The 20,221-nt window shown below is 43.1% G+C and overlaps 1 long non-coding RNA gene and 1 pseudogene across 7 annotated transcripts; one reads left to right on the forward strand and one right to left on the reverse strand.

Moving 5' to 3' along the window:
* Positions 1-1,762: 1,762 nt before the first annotated feature.
* Positions 1,763-5,730, reverse strand: LOC149751598 (uncharacterized). Of its 2 annotated transcripts, XR_016397894.1 has the most exons (3): positions 5,503-5,730; positions 4,879-5,132; positions 1,763-2,045 (listed from the first exon to the last, which is right to left on the reverse strand). It is a non-coding gene; the product is annotated as an uncharacterized LOC149751598 (long non-coding RNA). The 2 variants fall into 2 exon arrangements; XR_016397893.1 differs by having other exon boundaries at positions 4,879-5,730.
* An 8,190-nt stretch (positions 5,731-13,920) lies between these two features.
* Positions 13,921-20,085, forward strand: LOC103702454 (tyrosine--tRNA ligase, chloroplastic/mitochondrial pseudogene; annotated as a pseudogene). Of its 5 annotated transcripts, XR_015971056.2 has the most exons (3): positions 13,921-16,853; positions 18,622-18,674; positions 19,657-20,085. The product of XR_015971056.2 is annotated as a tyrosine--tRNA ligase, chloroplastic/mitochondrial pseudogene, transcript variant X5 (transcript). The 5 variants fall into 5 exon arrangements; XR_015971057.2 differs by having other exon boundaries at positions 18,622-20,085; XR_015971055.2 differs by lacking the exon at positions 18,622-18,674.
* Positions 20,086-20,221: the final 136 nt, after the last annotated feature.

The raw sequence follows: 20,221 nt of genomic DNA on the forward strand, positions 1-20,221 counted from the left end.
AGCATTATATTTTGTTTATTGATGTTTTATAAAGTAGTAGTAATTATACATTTATATTACAGGAACGGGCTCCACTAAAGTGCATGAACCATACTGCCAAGGTTGGTGAATGAAAGTGGTGGTCTTCAAACCAACCAAATACCAGGTTCAAAGCACTATTGAGGCAGTCGGGCCTCATAGAGTTAGTACAGTGCTCTTATCGATTCACCGATAAGATTCTGATTTCGGGCTTCGTAGAGAGATAGCAGCCCGAGACGAACACCTTCCATATACCATTTGGCGAGATCACTATCACGTTGGATGATGTATCCGCCATTTTAGCGATTCCTGTCGCAGGTGCCTCAGTAGCAGTTTCTCCTGAGAGGATGAGTGATCGGGATGCTGAGGAGCTACTTGTGGAGTTGTTGGGGGTGTCAGCTGGAGACGCGCGTCAGGAGGTACTGTCATCGCGCGGTCAGTCTGTGAGGATGGAGTGGCTGAGGACTCAGTTTCACTCTGTATCTGATAGAGACGGCCAGCAGAGGATAGAGTGTGCAGCACGAGCCTATTTGTTATTTTTGTTAGGCTGCACACTCTTTGCTGATAAGAGTGGGACCAGGGTGCCTATAGCGTATCTGTGTTTACTGCGGGATCTGGATAGGGTGAGCACATATGCCTGGGGTACAGCTGCCTTAGCATATTTGTATCGGCAGTTGGGGATTGCGTCGAGGTCATCAGTGAGACAGATCAGTGGTTATATGACGCTTCTGCAGGCATGGATTTATGAGCATTTTCCAGCACTCAGTCCTCACCCGTCGCTTGAGTATACTGATGCCAGTCCCCGCGTGCACCGCTGGATGCCCGGTACTCCATCCCGTACCACGATGGACCATTTAGTGGTTCTACGTGAGTCATTGGACCTTTTGAGCATCGATGAGGTACGTATCATATTACCATTTGCTTGTGTTTGTCAGTACTTTTAATATGCGATATAGTATAAAACTGAAATGGACCTTTTGTTTTGCAGGTTATTTGGGATCCCCATCATCGGCTTCGGGGAGATCGCCCATATGTTGATATCGCATTTTTTAGTGGCTCCATCAAGTGCCTTGATATCGTAGAACCCTATCATCCAGAAAGGGTTCTTAGACAGTTTGGTCGTATTCAGACCATCCCTCGAGCGCCACTAGCCCCTACGCGAGCCAACAGAGGTTCCACAGCAGGCTCGTACCGGATACATTACTCCTATATGGATCAGCTTTGGGAGCGGTGGGAGGACCACGTGCTGAGCCAGGCGAGCAGGAGCCACCCAGTTACCCGGCCATCAGACAGCGTACCGGGATACATGGAGTGGTATCTCCGTATCACGCACGTTGCAGTTCAGCCTCCTCATCTGCGCTCGAGTACTCATTCTGGAGATAGGGGAGGTCATGATGATGCTGACATGCACCGGCGGCGTATTGCAGATGCACTCGGTATCAGTACCGACATTGTACGGATGGGTCCCTCAGAGGCTACGTCACTAGGTGCCGGGCACCTATTTCATGCTATTTGTCAGATGCATCAGTTACTTCTGGGTGATGAGCCTGGCCCGAGTACAGCACCCTCTCATTCGGACGTACAGTAGTACACGCGTCGACGACGGCGTCATAGGGATTGATGATGGAGCCTTTATTTTGATATTAATGAAAAATATATATTTTTGGTACATTTACGTGTAATCTTTGTAAAGCCTGGCCCGTTCTGTTTTGCACAAATATAACAGTGCACATAACAATCAATCTAACAATGCGAAGACAGATATTTTTTGATTTATATTGATGATGGAGTTTCACAGTACATGACTCTAAGAGCCCAAAAAAATTTACAACTTTCAAAAATTGTACATATATAAACAATCAATCTAACTCTACTGTCTCGCTAATTATAACATTAGGTGAGATGCTCTCTTTGAACTGTTGAATCCGGGCTTCATATGAATTTTCCCATCCGGTAGCACAAGGAAGATGATATTTTCGCCAGTTGGTCGCTACTGGCGGAACGGGATGTCCCGGCAACAAGAACACCTTCAAAATTAGAAATAAGAAAATATTAATAGCTACAAAATTATAAATAAGCAAAATTAAATATTCGCAAGTGTTGTGAACGTAGTACCTCAACAAAATGATTTCCATTTACGAATCCGATAGCGATATCTTTGCGAGATAGAAGAGGTACTGGCACAGAACGGAGAGGTAGGAAGGTCAGACATTGTTGCAACGAGAGATGGTATAGGACAACATTATAGCAGGATGCTATAAGATGACCCATGTCCGGCATAGTCATCCATCTGTCATATGGTGGACAATCATCATAATATGATAATGCATGAGTGATCTCAGCAATCGTCCCTTCCACACCATATAATGTGCGATAGTGGTCCGAATGACATTGCAACTCTTGCAATAAATCCTTCCTAACACGCACCCAGTCATCTTCTCCAAATCCCAGTAAGTCAGCTATTGCCCTAAATCCGCAATTCCCATCAGCTTTTACATCCTTGATATGCTGGATGTATGGTCTCAAGGCAGAAGGAATAGCATCAATATAGATAATGGGCGTATGTGACTGGGCTCTAGTACGAAAAACCTGCAAATAATATCAAATGATAGAAAATATGTAACAATGGCAGAAATATCCAAATAGTTATCCGTCTCAGCACTTCCCGTACCGGCACGGCACGGCACGTCCCGACATGTCCCGTATCGGCATATCTCGGCACGGCACGTACCGACATGTCCCGTATCGGCACATCTCGGCACGGCACATCCCGTATCGGCACATCTCGGCACGGCACGTCCCGACATGTCCTGTATCGGCACATCTCGGCACGGCACGTCCCGACATGTCCCGTATCGGCACATCTCGGCACGGCACGTCCCGACATGTCCCGTATCGGCACATCACATACCGGCACGGCACGGACCGTCCCGTAGACGTTGTGATACCTATTGTAAGGAAATAAATATTTGGTACTTACCTTTTGCTTGGGCCGCCTCTTTTGAATCTGAGTAGATGGATTGCGGATGGTAACTTTCTCAACACCAGGTGAATAACTATCCTGTCCAGATAGAACCAACTCAAACGCAGACGGGTCACGTCGAGTAGACGTATCAACCTTCATTGAAGCGCGCCCACGTGAACCAGTCTTCCGTTTTGCAGGCTCTAAAAGAGGTGTACTATCTGGACTTGCAATCTCTCGTAACTTCTTGATCATCTGCAATTGAGAAGCCCCATCTAACTTCTTGAATCGTAGCGCAATCAAATCTAACTCTGCATCACAACTCAACTGAATTGGCTGCACGGGGGGGGTAGGCAGAATATCAAGTTTCCTCCAATGAGGATCTATGCAGTCGAGAGGAATGGGCCGACCTTCCACCCTGTACCGCGCAATCTGGTGAGCACATGGTATACCATGTGTGCGTCGAATAGCGCACCCACAATTTGAATCATCAAACCCAACTGAATTGGCTCGTTTCGATTGGGCGAGGACATGATTTAACGCACTTATAGATATGAAACCTCGCAACTCTTTGAATTCAGCTGGCTTGAAGTTGTGCTGCACTACCAATAAACTCTTCTCCAATGAGGCTTTAACGGAGCTGTGCTGCAACTCAATCAATCCATGTATTCTAGTCCAAGATGACTCGAAACTTCCTTGGCTTGATCCAAGCTGCTTTTTGAGCTTTGCATGTGCACTCTCGACCCTAGTAAACAAATGAAAGTTAGATATAAGAATTGAGGCAAATTAAAATTAAATGAGTCTTTATTTGTGATACCTATTTGTCGTCACATTTCCGTAGTGCCTGCATGTATCCGTCCACGCCGCAACAAATCTTTCCTTGTATTTGCTCAGCCAAGTATCTGACACATACTGTAGTGCATCTGGATAGGTACCGAACTCTCTCTGCAGTGCACTCCAGCGATCATTATACTCGTCTTCCGTGGAGGACAGCACTAGTACATTCCAACTCATAATAAATTTATTCCATTTCTCCTTCAATTCGAAAATTTTTTTGCACTTGGCCAAAACATTCCTACTAATATGCCATCTACATAATAAATGTCTAGCAGTAGGAAATACTCTATGAATTGCATTCATCAAAGCCAAGTCTCTATCTGTAACAATCAACTCAGGCAAAACATCATCAGCTATGACACTGCGCAATCTCTCTAATGCCCAAGTATAGCTTTCTTCCCGCTCAGAATTTAAGTATACAAAAGCAATTGAAAATGTCATGTCAGTAGATGTCCCCCCCACAATCTCTAAGAGCGGAAGACGATACCTATTCGTCTTGTACGTGCAATCCATTATCAACACACGGGGAAATGCACGGAACAAATCAATGCTGCCAGGGTGTGCCCAAAATAAGTCATGCACAACATCCGTATTAGTACAATTCCTATGCCACTCAATATATTTAGCCTCTGATAATTTACCTAATAGATGTTGCATTTCAGACCTCCCGGCTTTCTCTACAACCTTAAACCGTTGACGTACATTGTAGATAGTCTTGATAGTCGTAACATTGAGGGCATCTCTTTCCTTCAATGTGGATAATATGTCCTTTGGACGAACCAAACTCTTCGACATATCCACTAACAATTCCGTCTCCTGCTCAGATAATCTCCCTGCATATGAGTGCCCCTCCAGATTCTCTGCAGCGGGATGATTGTGCACTCCACATACGACCAGTAATATCCAATCATCCGCAGTATCCAATTTCTTTCCTCTTAATGCAAAAGGGCATCCACACTTCTTTGTCCCACAGGCAGTCTTTATTCGCTTTTCTTTTTTGGTTCGGTACGTCCCACCCCTCTCACAACCTAACGTAATTCTGGGTTTCTTAGAAATGGTACCTGCATCGGATGATTTGATTACAACAACAAAACCATTTCGCCTCCCAGCTTCACGACACCAATTACACAAGTCCTCTCTACTCTTGAAGATCTATACATTAAACAATTTATGTAAGTACACAGTTGTAAAAATAGCTCGCTAAACTAATACAAAATTGCACAATACATTATAATACCTCGTAAGTTGTAAATTCGCTTGTGTAATCTAGTACAAATTCTGATCCAATTATACTCGATTCGGTTGTAGCATAGCCCTACATATAAAATAATTTATCACCAAGAATTAATGAATCAGAGGATCTGTTCGGCACAAAATTCAGCACGGCACGCGATTTGGCACCAGAAGCCTTCTGTTCGGCTGCACAGTGCCGAACAGAAGGCTTCTGTTCGGCTGCACAGAGCCGAACAGAAGCCTTCTGTTCGGCTGCACAGTGCCGGACAGAAGCCTTCTGTTCGGCACTGTGCAGCCGAACAGAAGGCTTCTGTTCGGTTGAGGGTTGCCGAACAGAAGGCTTCTGTTCGGCACTGTTGAGCCGAACAGAAGCCTTTTGTTCGGCGATCCAGTGCCGAACGGAGCACGAACCGTGAAAAAAAAAAAATTTCGAAACAAGGTGGAACACGTACCTTTGCGGCCGATTCTTCGTCCCAAATCACTAGTTGCTTGTCCATGCTTCGAATGGGGCTTAAATCTCCTTCAAAGATCGCCTAAACGATGTAAATGGATCGAGGGGTTTAAGGGGGGGTTTGAGGGGTGTTTTTTTTTTTTCTTTTCAAAACGAAACGGAGGAGGAGGAAGGGGGGGTGTACTAAGAAAATTTCAAGGGCAATATGGTAATTACACTAAAGGTTAGTTTGGGTATTTTATTTTTGGTTTTTGGGGGGGGGGGGGGTGTCCTTAGCAATAGGGGGGGTGTATATAGAACCACCCGTCGTTTGATGGGTAGTTCTAAATACACCCCCCCTATTGCTCAGGACACCCCCCAAAAATTAAAAAAAAAATACCCAAACTAACCTTTAGTGTAATTACCATATTGCCCTTGAAATTTTCTTAGTACACCCCCCTTCCTCCTCCTCCGTTTCGTGCTCCGTTCGGCACTGGATCGCCGAACAAAATGCTTCTGTTCGGCTGAACGGTGCCGAACAGAAGGCTTCTGTTCGGCGATCCAGTGCCGAACAGAAGGCTTCTGTTCGGCAACCCTCAACCGAACAGAATCCTTCTGTTCGGCGGAGGGGAGGGGAGGAGGGGTAGGAGGGTGGGGAGGAGGCGGCGGAGGGGGGAGGGGTAGGAGGGGTAGTTGGAGGAGGGGGAGGTGGAGGAGGAGGAGGAGGAGGGGGAGGTGGAGGAGAAGGGGGTGGAGGAGGAGGCAAAGAAGGGGGAGAAGGCGGAGGGGGATGCAGAGTAAGAGGGGATGGGGATGGGGGGCGGAGGTAGAGGGGTGGAGGAGTAGGAGGAGGGAGGAGGGAGGAGGAGGAGGAGGGTGAATAGGCGGAGGAGGAGGGGAGAGGGATGAGGGGGAGGCAGAGGTGGGCGGGAAGAGGGGGAGGGGGAGGAGGAGGATGAGGAGGGGGGAGGAGGAGGAGGCAGAGGCGGGGCGGAGGAGGAGGGGAGAGGGATGAGGGGGAGGCAGAGGTGGGCGGGAAGAGGGGGAGGGGGAGGAGGAGGATGAGGAGGGGGGAGGAGGAGGAGGCAGAGGCGGGGGTGGGGAGGTGGGGGGTGGGGAGGGTGGGGGTAATTTAGGAATTTTTAATTTTTTAGGGGTGTCCTTAGCAAATGGGGGGGTGTAGAGAGTATTTAATTTTTTTTTAATTTTTGGGGGGTGTCCTGAGCAATAGGGGGGGGTGTATTTAGAACTACCCTCGTTTGATTGATGGCCGTAGATGCTGGGCGGGAGAATGCCACCGGACGGGGAGTAATTTACGCGATGTGCCACTTACTGGGGGTAGTTTTGAAATAATTGAAGCCCGGTTGGCTTGGGGAGAGGAGAAATGGTGCCGATTCATGTGAATACGAGACTATGGAGATCGGGAAATTAGAGATGGAGTTTTGGAAAAAAAGATTTTGGATGGATGGAAAACAGCTCGCAGATTTCCATGATTCTGATCAACGGTGATTGGTGATTCTATTTAGGAATGCTGTATATACGTGCATGTATGTGTTTTGTCTAATGGATAAAATTAGTAAGATATTTTGGTGCCTCGAGTGTGGAGTGTTGGAAATAGAATGGATTCGAAAAATAAGAACCAAAAAAGGAAAAAAAAACAGTAGGAGGGAAAGGCGTAGTGGGAAAGTTAGTAATTTGAAATGTTTAGAGACGGTGAAATTGGTACCGGACATCGTACCGATTATCCAGTGGAACGAGTTGATACGGATCCATGCCGTGCAGTGTCGGGCCTTCCTCTCCCTCCCTTTCTTGCTCTTTCTTTTTCTTTTTTCTCTTTCTCCTCCTCCAACGACGGGAAAGGCGTCTCGATTTTAATGACGAAACTGTTCTGGTCTGCCGCTAGTGCAGTCCGGAACGCTCCAAAACAGTCAGTTCGGGATAGTTCTGCAGACCTTGATTTAGAAGTATCCAATAGAAAAAATAGACAAATAGAAAATAGAAAAAATTCTAACCATCCATTAGACAAGGGTAATTAGAACAATTCTCTCTTAGCAAGTTGAGAAACTTATTGCGACATTTTCTTATTATTATTTTTTTCCGGAAAGTGTTCTGACTTGGTTGAACCAAATCAGATATTTTAGGCTAAGTCAGATGTCAAGTTGGCTCAGCCCAGCCCTTTTCTAATATAAAAAATATATTTACTTTTTATTTGTTTCAACAATCTCCTAGAACCCAACGTTGCTGACCGCTGGGCTGCCTTCTCGTAGTCCTCCTCCATCCACCTCCATGCCTTCTCCTTCTCACCTCCTTTGTCTGCATTCTCGCCACCGCTCGCCTCCTTGTCACCACCCATCTCCCTACCATCTCCCTCCATCTGCCGCCTCACGTGGCTCAACAGTAAAATGTCACGCCCCCGACCTAAGATCGCGAGCCAGAGGTCGCGTCAACTACTACATACCCATAGAAACTCTTACCACAAGCATGCAAGGCATCTCAACATAATATCACAATTATATAGCAAATTAATTAACTAATAATATGCAAACTTTATTACTTTAACTAATATAACTTACAGTGTCTCACAATTCTAACAATAGTCTAAAATAAAATATCAATTTATATAAATCCTAATCTAAGATAACTTGTGCCATAATTCTTCTAGTCGCTCTCCCATATTGAGAACCCCAGTAGGGTAGTTCTCTGAATCTGAAAAAAACAATAAATCGTATAATGAGCTAAACAATCCAGTAAACAATGAACACTCTAGTTAGATAAATCAGGCAATAATATACAGAAAATAAGTATATACGCAGTACTAAGATACAAATCAAATCTTTCTTAAATTATTAAAAAAAATCATGGATTCAAATTTTTTCAAATATTCAATTCATCTTATCGATCCTGAGCTATAACCACATGTTCTCTGTGGCAAGATCATAACACTGACTAATCATCATGTGATGAGCTGTACATCATCTTGCAACAAAGTTCTTCAAGACTGCTAAACTGCTGGCAGTATATCATTAATCATCTTGGACACGACTTTCAGGACAAATCATGTGCCATTGTATTAATCCCCATTGGCGGGGTCCTCAACATAGCCAAGTCGAAATTCAATTAGTTCTCAGTTTCATATTTCAGTTCTAAAATCATGCCGTGTCAAAATCAAAATATCGTTCATAAATCAATTTCTTTCAATTTATCAAATTCAACTCAACAGCCAAGAACTATGTCCACATATTCCTTGTGGCAGGGTCATATCACCGACTAATCTTCTTGCGGTGGATAAGTGCCAACATATTAGCCCCCATTGGCGGGGTCCTTAACATAGCCCGGTTGAAAGTCCAAATCTATTTTGATTCAAATCTCTGTCTCAAAATATGTTCAGTATCCCAAATTGAAAGATACGATATCGGCATCAATCAAACAATCCATATCAAAACCAATACGTTCGATCGGAATCATACAATATTCTAGAAATAGGCATATAACACCATGTATCAAATTCATAAATCAAGAATAATTTGACTCAAGAAAATATTTATAATTCACCAATAAATCTAGAAAAGATTGCATTACTTACCTTTCGCAATCTAATTAACAGATCTAATAAATCTCGAAAATCCTTTTTAGATTCTGGTATTTAAAAATTATATTTCAATCAGAATTTATCATAATTATTTCAAGAATAGAACCTTAATTCCCATACCCTTACAGGGCTGACCAGGCAGGAGTGCCCAACAGCTTAGTCAGTTCGATCAAAGTGACATTCATTGTATCATGCTCAGATTAGGGCACAAAAAGGTTTAACAAGGATCTGGGTGATCAAATCTAATAGTGTTTGGCAGGGCCAGAAGGCTGACACGCTGCCCGACAACCCTAGATTAGGACCCTTCACCCGAATCAATTCAAAATAATTGTGAAGAGTCCCTACTGGATCCAACTACCCTAGAGAGAGTAGAGAGAGAAAGTCCCGTAGAAAGAGAATCTAGAGAGAGAAAGATGGAGAAGAGAGAGAATCTCAGTTCGGTTCAATCAGAGGTCTGAGTTTGGTTGTCAACAGCACGGTCAACCTCGATCAATCAACATATCCAACCATAAATCAAGAGAGAGAAACTTTATAGAGAGAGAAAGCAAGAGAGAGAAAAGCATGGGGAAGAGAGAAAAGAGAGAGGAAGAGAGGACAAGGTCTCTCTAGCTAAGGAAAGAAGAAGGGGGAGGTAGAGGGAGGCTGTAGGTGATGGCCAGCTAGCTAGCGGCCAGCAGCAGGCGGCGACTGGTGGCCGACAACACCAACCCACTCAAAACAAAGATTTCGACCCCCTTTAATCTGAGGAACATCATGCATCCTAGTGGCTGGAGTTTCACCACAGCTTCAAGCCTCCATGAGAAGTCAGGCTAAGCCTCCGACAACAAGCGCCGGCAATGGAGGCAGCCGGAATCGGAAGCAAACCGGGCCGGTTTCTGAAAACAGGGGAAGGAGAGTATTCCCTTTTTGCTCAAAATCCGGCGATCACCGGCCAAAATCAAGGCTCTAAGGAATCTGAAAAGAGAAGGAGAAAGATGGATCAAGGTTAGCTAGGACCTTACTTTATCTCCGAAGGCGAAAGGCAATGATAACAACGTAGGTAGCAACCAGCGTTCGGAGAGAAAAACCAAAAAAATCTCCGGCGAAGAACCCTGTTCAGGCGTGGATCTCTAGCGAGGGAGGATGGAGGGAGCTCTTATAGAGCTCAGCCTCGGCCGGAATCCAATTCGGAGTCGGATTCCATCCGACCAACTCAGGAAGGAGGAAGAAGACTCCATCCGGAGTCTTCTTCTTCCCAGGCATGTGCGTGGTGCATGCCATTTCTTTCTCCCTCTTTTTTCTGGGCCAAGGTCACTAGGGCAAAGCAGACTTCTGGGCCGGTCAAATGGACCTGGCCTAGTTTGGCTCCAGGCTTTAAAAGGCCTGGGTATTACATAAAGGCAACCTCTTCTGCCCTCAACATCCTCCTCAGTTTTTTTTTAAACTTTTTCTTATTTCATCTAGGTAAGGACTCTTTATTGGCGAGAACGAGTGCGTGAGGTCAGCATGTCTCGAGCCCTAGCCTCCCGTGTCCAACCAATAAGGTGAGCAGAAATTGCTTATTAAAATATTTGTTAGAAATTTTTTATAGAATTGTGTTGTTTGTGAAGTATTTAGTGAAATATTTAGTGAATTATTTGTTGAAATCCTTCTTGAAATGTTTGCCATGCAAACAGGACCCTTGGTTGACTTCTATTCCTTTGTTGACTTCTATTCCTTTGATTGCTTGGCCAACTTATTTTAAGATGGAGGTAGATCTTTCTAACCTCCATGTGGATATGCTTATATCTGATAATGGTCAATGGGACACACAATAATTAGGTGGCTTATTTCCAGTTGGGGTGGGAGTCGGAGTGCTCAGGTGTCAGTTAAATACATGTATGGGCTCATGAATCAATCCTATCCTATATATCCACTACCTAAATGTGGTTGGATTTGGCACATGGAGGTGCCCATGCAAGGTCAAGACCTTTCGGTGGCAACTCTGTTAGAGGAAATTACCCTGTAACATATAGATTTCTTGTTTATAGATTTCCAGATGATTTCCAACTGGAAAACAGAAAACATATAGAATGTTCTCAGATTTACATGAAAATCTAATGAATCATCAGACAAGTTAAGCTTTGTATTTTGGTCATTGCTCAAAACCAATGAATGGTCGGATGAGTTTCTGAATGTCAACACTTTAATAATGATATGATTGGACCCTAATGAGGAGATTTCATTTCCATTTGCTCTTCCATTCAGTTTAAATGATCATATTGGAACGAGTCCTAAGACCACACCCCTCTATCTTAAAAGAAGAAGGCAATAGTTTCATATTGCATCATAAGCTTGTTGTATCAAAGTAAACTTTCCTCTGGTTTTCACTTGCATGTATTCTGCATTCAGCAAATTATCACATAGGATCAGAGCATTGTTATCTCAATTTACGTGTCGTGCATTTGTCGGTGCTGTCAGCCTAGTATTGATTCTATCAAACTTGTTGCATGCAATTATTCTAACTTTCATGGCCTAACTTTTTATTACGTCCTATATATGTTGCTTGACTTGTCAATTATTCTTGTAGGAATCTGCTGATGTAGTGACTTCATTTTTCCCTAGTCCTCCTAATTGAACACTGATCTCTCTCTCTCTCTCTCTCTCTCTCTCTCTCTATGGCTTCCACATTTCCTAGATTTTTTTCTGTTGTGCCCCTTAGTTTGTCCTCTCCAGTCAGGAATGCATCAGTGGGCAGCACTTGCTCTGTTGCAAGCTTTCTTGAAAAGCAGTATGTGAGGTTCTCACTAACAGCAGGCTGAGAGAAGTAGTCTCTGCTGTCTCCATTCTTTGCATTTGCCATAATATGAACATACCTCAAAGAGTAATGTTATGCTTTATTGCAATGCCTATTCAGGTACTTACCTGAAATGGCATTCTGAGATTGGTGCAATTCACAGGGTTTGGGACACTCATGGATGCAAAATTTGCATGCCAGCACTAGCTCTGATGGATAGCTGACTGGGTAATAATATATTGGCAATGCTTTGACATGCCTAGCAGCTTTGTTACAAAAATCTCAAGTTATTTTTTTCGCAGCCAAAAGAGGATGCGGAACTATAGAAGAAAGTTATTGATGTCTGATTACAACCTTCTTGTGTTCGATCAAATTAGCGTGTAAACTTTACTAAATTGCAAAGAACTGAACTGTGCAGAACATGGGAAATTAAAAAGGTGACCAACTGAAAACTTCATCCAAAATCTGACAATTTTCCATGTGAATGTCACCAGCAGCAGGTTGGAAGAATCCTCTACTACTCCATCAGCAATCGATACGCTTGAAGATCGCATGCGATAAATTTTGGTTCTATCCAGGTAGCTTGAGCATTCCAATGTGGAAAAAAAGTGGGATCGGCGTGGTCTTTCAGCCCTAAAGTCTGATTGATGCCGAAGCTAGGGAAGCCTGAATTTTAGATTACAGACTCAGACATGAAAAATCTGCAAAATAATAATAAAAAAAAGAACACAAAAATCAGACGTGACCTCTTTACAGAACGTTATGGTCTTAATACAGGATCAAAAAATATATATATAATTAAAATAAGCTAAGAGAAGAAGACATGCTATTCTTATTCTCATAATTATTACAAACAAAGAAAATACAGGCACATGGCAAGGTTTTGATTCTATTGATGTTTTAGGTCATCATTGTATTAGAGCTTCGTATCAAAAAAATCAAGCTTCATGAAGAAATTTTGCATTTTCACTTATTGCGAGGATCCATGCAAGCATGCGTTTAATTCCATTTTGGTTATTTGCCATAAAGATATTGGGTACCTATATAGGTCTAAAAACTCAAAAAATACTTTCCGACTAGCCATTTTAGATGAGATATCGAGTTATTATAAATGGTATCAGAGCAGATATGGCCTGTGGCCTATGTGAATTAGGGGACAGTGCAGGCGTATATGAGGAGGACTATGAATAAGTTTGAACCCTTAACCCGAGGAGGATATCTTAAATGGGAAGAGTATGTGAGGATCCGTGCGGGCATGTATTTAGTCCTACATCGGTTATTCGCCGGATAGATCTTGGGTACTTATACAAATCTTGAGTGGGGTTCTGGATTGTTACACCTATCAAATGATTACACAAAGAGTAGATTATTGGAAAAAATATAAATAGGGTTCCAACTTCCGATCAAGCTACCAAAAAAGGCTCAAAATAGTACCAAGATTGGGCCGAAAATATTTTCCTTATCTAATTATTGTTATAATTGAAAGAAAGATTAGCAAAGTGATAATAATACTTGATTATATTACTGTTTACAAGTAAACATTGTTTATCATTTTTCAAATGGGCTAGAAGAAATGAATAAATAAATATTATTTTATTTTTTTGGTTATTAAATATGATTTTAATTGGCTGAAGAAATGAATTAGAAAATACAACAATCCTCCAAGAAGTCTTATTTTCATTATACAACAGCTGTAACAACTAGATGACAGCTACGTTGCAGTGTTATTTTAAATTTATATTTACCTCGGAACACAAGGCCACCTGGTGCGGATATTAGTGCCAGATCAGCCATCACTCGAGTCGATCGTCGCTATAGTGTTCAACCAGTTCAGGGGGTCCAGCCAGTTCAGGAGGTCCAGCCAGTTCAACCAATTTGATTTTATTTTGGATTGATTTTATGTTATTTTATTTTATGTCGATTAGGCTTGTTTGCATATTATCGTTTTAGGGCTTTTATAGAATTATTTTTTTATAGGGATATTTTTATTATTTCAGAACTCTACATATATGGGTCCCTATAAGGTTATACTATAATGAATAAAAATTAATTCTTTTTCTTCAAGCTCTGACGTGCAAAATCCTAAACGGGGCTATGTGCGAAGCCTAGTCGTCTTCCTCCTCCTCCCTCTTCTCTTCTTTTCTATTTCTCTCTTTCTTTCTCTTTTTGCGGGCTTGCATTAACTTTGGTATCAGAGCAGGTTACGGCGAAGAAACCCCTTTCTTCCCGTGCCCTCCCTGTTCCCGTGGGTGTTGCTGCCTCTTCTTCCCCAAGTAAGAAGAAAAAACAAACAAAAGAAAACCAAGACAGCGTCTTCTCCCTTGCTGTACTTCTCCCCGTTCCTCAACCCCACCATACTGCCGGCCTCTGCCGACTCTTCACCCGTGCCGCCAACCCTCCCTCCGCCTCTGTCGTCTTCCCACCGTCGCCAACACCGCTCATCAACCATCCCCTGTCGCACCGTTATTCACTCGGATCCGGAAGGAGCACCGCCGCCCCATCCTCTCGATCGCTGCCGCCTGTGCCCCCATCGCCTTCAACCACCGCCCCCCCTCCCCCGCGCTGGTTGCTGTAGAAGCTGCTGCTGCCAACAGTAGCAACCCGCGAGCAAAGACCTAGCGGGTACATATTGGGCTAGCGGAGCGGGTCATGCCTGTTAGCCCGAACCCACTCAGTTCCACAAAAAAAAAGCCTATGCACGTTACTTGCATGGGACAGACCCTTAATGGGTTATCGGATTGGGTCACGCCCGATAACCCGAATCCTAACGGGTCTGAGCTGAAAAAAAAGAAAGAAAAGAGAAAAAAAAAGAAAAAAGAAGAAGAGAAAAAAACGGAAAACCTTACCTGTTCATCGCCGCCTCCATCTTCCTTGCCGCCGCCCACCACTCCCCCTTCCGCCGCGCTCCGCCCTGCCTCGCCGAGCGCCGCCGCCCGAGCTTCCGCCTCACCATCTCCACTGCCACCCGCTCGCCGCTTCCTCTGCCTTTGCTGCCGCCCGAGCCGTCGCCGCCTCCATCTCCGCCGCTCCGCCTTCGCCGCCGCCGCCGCCGCCGCCACCTTCTTTTCCCCCCTTCCACTCCGTACCCCTCTTTGCCCCTTCGGCATCAAACCCACCGCATATCACCACCGCCTCGAGCCCTCCTTCCTCGTCTTCTCCTTCCACCACCAACCCCTCTCCCAACCCTCTTTGTCTCTTTTCCTTTCTCAGGGGTTTTCGGTAACAAGCCCCCGCACCACGCCCCACCTCCTTCTCTTCACGGGTTTCAGCACCGAAACCGCTGCCGTCCTGCATCACCACCAGAGACCCAAAACAGAGGATGTTGGAGGAGATTTGGGTGGAGCAAAGGAGCTAAGCCGGTCCTCCCATGGCGGCGGCGGCGGCGGCTTCTAGGACCTTTCTCCTCTTCCATCCCAAGCTTCTAGAAGCTTCCAGAATCTTCTCCTACTTCCCTAGGCATCGCCGGAACCTCCCCCTCCTCCTCCGCCGGAGCTCGTCTCAGTCCGCCGCCCAACCGACGCTCGAAGCCCAAGCTCGGAACTTAGATTCCCCATCCGGGATCGCGAACGTGGTGGATATCCTCCAAGAGAGGGGCCTCGTCGAGTCCATCACCAGCGAGAGTATCAGGTCCGCGTGCTCCAACCCTATCGTCAGCCCCCTTAAGGTCTATTGCGGCTTCGACCCGACCGCTGAAAGCTTGCACCTTGGTAACCTCCTCGGTCTCATCGTCCTCTCCTGGTTCCGGCGATGCGGACACAAGGCCGTCGCCGTGATCGGCGGCGCCACCGGCTGCATCGGAGACCCCTCCGGCAAGAGTTTAGAGAGGCCGGAACTGGACGTCGAAACTCTCGAGAAGAACAGCGCAGGGATTAAAAATATTATCTCTAAGATCTTAAGGGATGAGAATTCTGTTGCCGGAACTGGAAAGGAGAAAGCTTTGGATGTGGGGAGTGAGAAAGGTAGCATCTTGGAGACAGGTGTTCGAGAAAATGCGAATTTGAATCCGCATTCTGAAAACAATGGGAATTTGAATGTTCGTATTGAAAAGAATGCAGCTTTGGATTCGCGGTTGGATGATTCTTTCACCATTTTGAACAATTATGATTGGTGGAAGGACATCACGCTGCTGGATTTCCTCAGGGAAGTAGGGAGGTTTGCTCGGGTAGGTGTGATGATGGCAAAGGAGAGTGTCAAGAAAAGGTTAATGTCCGAGGAAGGAATGAGTTATACCGAGTTCACTTATCAGCTCTTGCAAGGCTATGACTTTCTATATCTGTTTAAGAACATGGGTGCGAATGTTCAGATAGGTGGGAGTGATCAATGGGGAAACATTACGGCTGGGACCGAGCTGATTCGGAAGATATTGCAGGTTGAAGGAGCTTACGGCTTGACATTTCCCCTTTTGCTCAAAAGTGATGGGACCAAGTTTGGGAAGTCTGAAGGGGGAGCAACATGGTTGTCAGCGTCGATGTTGTCGCCTTATAAGTTTTACCAGTACTTCTTCTCAGTGCCAGATATTGATGTTGTGAGGTTTCTAAGGATTTTAACTTTCTTGAGTATGGAGGAGATTCGGGAGTTGGAGGACGAGATGAAGAAACCTAGTTATGCTCCCAACACGGCCCAGCGGAGGCTCGCAGAAGAGGTAACTCGGTTTGTTCATGGAGAGGACGGACTCACCGAAGCATTGAAGGCAACAGAAACGTTAAGACCAGGGGCAGAAACAAAGTTGGATTGGGAGACCATTGAGGGGATAGCAGAGGATGTGCCATCATGTTCTTTGGCATATGGTCAGGTGTTGAATTCTTCTTTAGTTGATCTTTCAGTTTCTACTGGTCTGCTGAGCAGTAAGTCTGCTGCAAGGCGTCTGATGGAGCAGGGAGGTCTTTATTTGAATAACAGAAGGGTTGATAATGAGGCTAAGGTGATTGAGGCTGGTGACATAGTTGATGAGAAAATACTACTGTTATCTGCTGGAAAGAAGAACAAAATGGTCATAAAGATATGCTGAATCATCTTCAAGAATATCATGGTAAACCATCTTTTCATGCATTCTAGCTATTTATTCAACAGAACATATATTTGTGACTTGTGAGATGCAGGTGCTTCTTCTTCTTCTTCTTCTTTTGTTGTCCCACGCAATTGTTATATGCATTAAAAAGTTTATGAAGGGTTGCTACTTATAAATTGTTATAATATTTTCTTTCTATATTATTGTAGAACTCTTTGAATGTGAGTGGTGATGCTATTCAACTTTTGCATATCTAGTAGCTATACTATCTTGATCTCCTTTTGCTTATTATTGTATCCCAGTTCCTTCTACTCAAGTGATGTTTCTATAAGTGGCTACAGAGAAAAATAGCATATGTCCTTTCATCATATAGGAACAGAGCAACATCCGTTGTAGTTAAATATTTATATGTCACCCAACTACTCTAGTCAAGCATGAAAATCATGTAGCTGTGTATTGAGGCTTTTCAAATCTTTGCAAAGAGAGGTAGGCTCATAGCTTTATCGAGATTAATCTTAGGGGCCTTATTATGCACTTTTACCAGCATCCATGGGATATGTTCTGGGATATATTTAATGATGTCTTGCTTATCAGATGGGGTTGTCTCCAATTTATATTGCAGCCTTTTTTTAAATTTTATTTTTCACTGATGCAATTCTATTATAAAATGTATTAATGCCACAATATTGGATGTCAAGGCCTACGACCTTCATTAATAAAATATCACTATTCAGGATTGTTTTACTTTTTCAGCAATTTTCCTTGATATGAACTGCCTTCTTCATTTTTTTTTCTTTTTTTACTCTCCTATTTTTTTTTCTGTGAAGATCTCACCAATAACATGTTTTCGTGTGGACATGCCATCCCTTTATCTATAGCTGTCCTAGACTGTCCTCATAGCTCTTGATTGTTTCCCTTTAGTCATACTTTTCTCCTTAAACAACAAAAAAAATCCAAAATATCCATGAAGAGAAGGCATCATGATTATTTTTCTTTCTGATGAAGTTCTCTCTCTGTTTCTGTTTTTTTTTTTTTTTTTTTTGCAGTAAACTTCATGAACTTTACACCTTGCTCTTTGCTTCTGTTCAGCTGAATGTTTGTGAAGTCACATTGAAAGCATTTAAATCTGCATAAAGGATGGTCTCAGAGACATTGTTCAGAGAGATTTTGTTTGAGGAAAATAAATCCGATCACATTCTTTATGTAGGAGGTCTCATTAATTCACCAGACTCAAAGAATGAAATAATCAGTCAATATGGTGCATGGTAAAAAATTAGAGATCCGTGCATTTTGAATATATGCTTCAGAAAGATGTTTGCCACTGTGTTATGATCATGAATCCAGACTGATATTTCAATCCGTCTGCTTTGTTTGTTTTCCTTATCTAATCTGGTAGGAGCTTTTTCACTTTCTTAATTTGTTTTGTGTTTTAGATTTTCACATCCATATCAAGAACATTGATTAGTAAACCTGCCTTATTTTCGCTTATAAACAAAATCTAATTCTCTCATCTCTTCAAAAACAAAATCTAGTTCTCTCGTCTTCTAAACAAAATTTAATTCATTAAGCATTGAGGATAAACATCTACAATATTGTTTGTAAAACCAACACCGTTGTTCTTGTTCTTCCATTTTTCTCTTTTCCAATTAAATTTATTCTCCTCTTAACATGCTTCTCAGACATGAGTTGGTTGATTTTTACAGCTTGTTCTACAGCATGAATTCTTCAGTTACTTTCCCTTTTAACTCCCCATGCAGTGGAATTGATTACTTTGTTCTTATTGAACCAGAATCAGCTTGACCAACTTATTCTTTCTCTAGATCAGTAAGCCCATCTGTTGAGGTAGGTGCTGTTTAATTTATGGCATGTTTTGAATTCTGTACCATAGAAATGACCATCTAGGGTAGTCCAACATGGATGTGGTATTTATTGACCTCAACCTGCCAACCCGTCCAAATCCGCCTGAGATAAATAGGTTTAGTTAGAATTTTTATAATTTGGTTGGGTGGGTTAGCCTACCTCAACATGATCATAAACAGGTATGGATTTGACCCCTTTGATAGGTCACCATGGTTTGAACAAATATCTCCAAAACCTTAGAAAAACTGTTTTTGTGCAATTGGCTGTGAAGCCAAGAAGTGGTTTGGATGACTAAGAAGGTTAATGGGGGAAAAAGAAAGAGTGAAGGGAATGGCATATTCAATTGTGTTTTTTCTTCAATTTTTTCTTCTTGCTTACTCATTTTGTTTGGATGCTAACCTAAAATCCTCTACTTTTGGTCATTTCTTAAGATACATATTTGATATACCAATCACTAATTGGGTTGGTGGGTTGAATATGGGTCTATGTAAATTAAATGAGTTACCTTTCATTTATACTTTTCATTTTTCAATCTGATTATAAATGAGTCTGGTATGGGTTTTAAGATTCTTTTGACTTGAAGTTGATCCGAGCCAAACCCAACACCTGCCACCCCTGGTCCAGAATGTAAGAGTACGCCAACTCCTAGATTTAGCCTTATGTGCCTGCGTTGAGATATTATAAGCATCCGAAAAAGGAAGGAAAGATCAATCTTTTAAATGTTGTTCTCTTGCCAGCAGATATGTGCCTGAAACTTATCAAAATATTGAACCATCAGCGCGTGCCTAATTGTAAATAAAATCTCAACTGAGCACCCTTCAAAATGGGTTGCATAACAGCGTGGCCAAAAAAAAAAAAAAAAAAATCTTCATTAGTTTTCTTGCATGATTTAAATTCATCCGCTTGCTTCAGCGTTTTTCAAAATACTAACCTCTCTCTCTTTTTTTTTGAACAACATAATCAGAGACAGACCAATATATTTTCTTCATCTCTCCGAAATCCTGCTTTCAGAAAATAAGTAATGGATTATGACTGTGAATGGAGATAATAGAAATGAAGATTTTGTCTTGGCTATTGATAAATAAATAAATGATACTGGAATATGGAGATGAATCGTGGCTTGATCGACGAAATACTGCTTTAGAAAAGAATACATCAATGTAAAGAAACAGAAACGGATTGATGTATAATTATCTGGAGAAATGATTGATGTAGCACCATAATCGATGGATATGCTGCATGCAGTTTTAGTGCTGACTCAGAAATTGGAAGCAGGCTGACCCTAAATGATTGTTAGGTCAAGATCATAATCGAATCCCCGTAGGAGCACATACGGAGAAATATGCTTTGGCGATATGTTTTCTTTTGAACAGACGACAGAATGGCCGGCAGCACTCACTGCAGAGCAACAGGCCGTAATTGAGCGACCCGGGCTGGTAGCGTTCTACAACGACCGCACCCGGGCCAAGCAGTGGAAGTGAGTGATGAACCATTCAAGACGTAAGTTGTACGAGAAATTGGATGACACT

Source organism: Phoenix dactylifera, chromosome 11, assembly GCF_051530095.1.
Source record: "Phoenix dactylifera cultivar Ajwa chromosome 11, Ajwa_hap1_PhDact_Kaust_v1.1, whole genome shotgun sequence".
Lineage (NCBI taxonomy): Eukaryota > Viridiplantae > Streptophyta > Magnoliopsida > Arecales > Arecaceae > Phoenix > Phoenix dactylifera.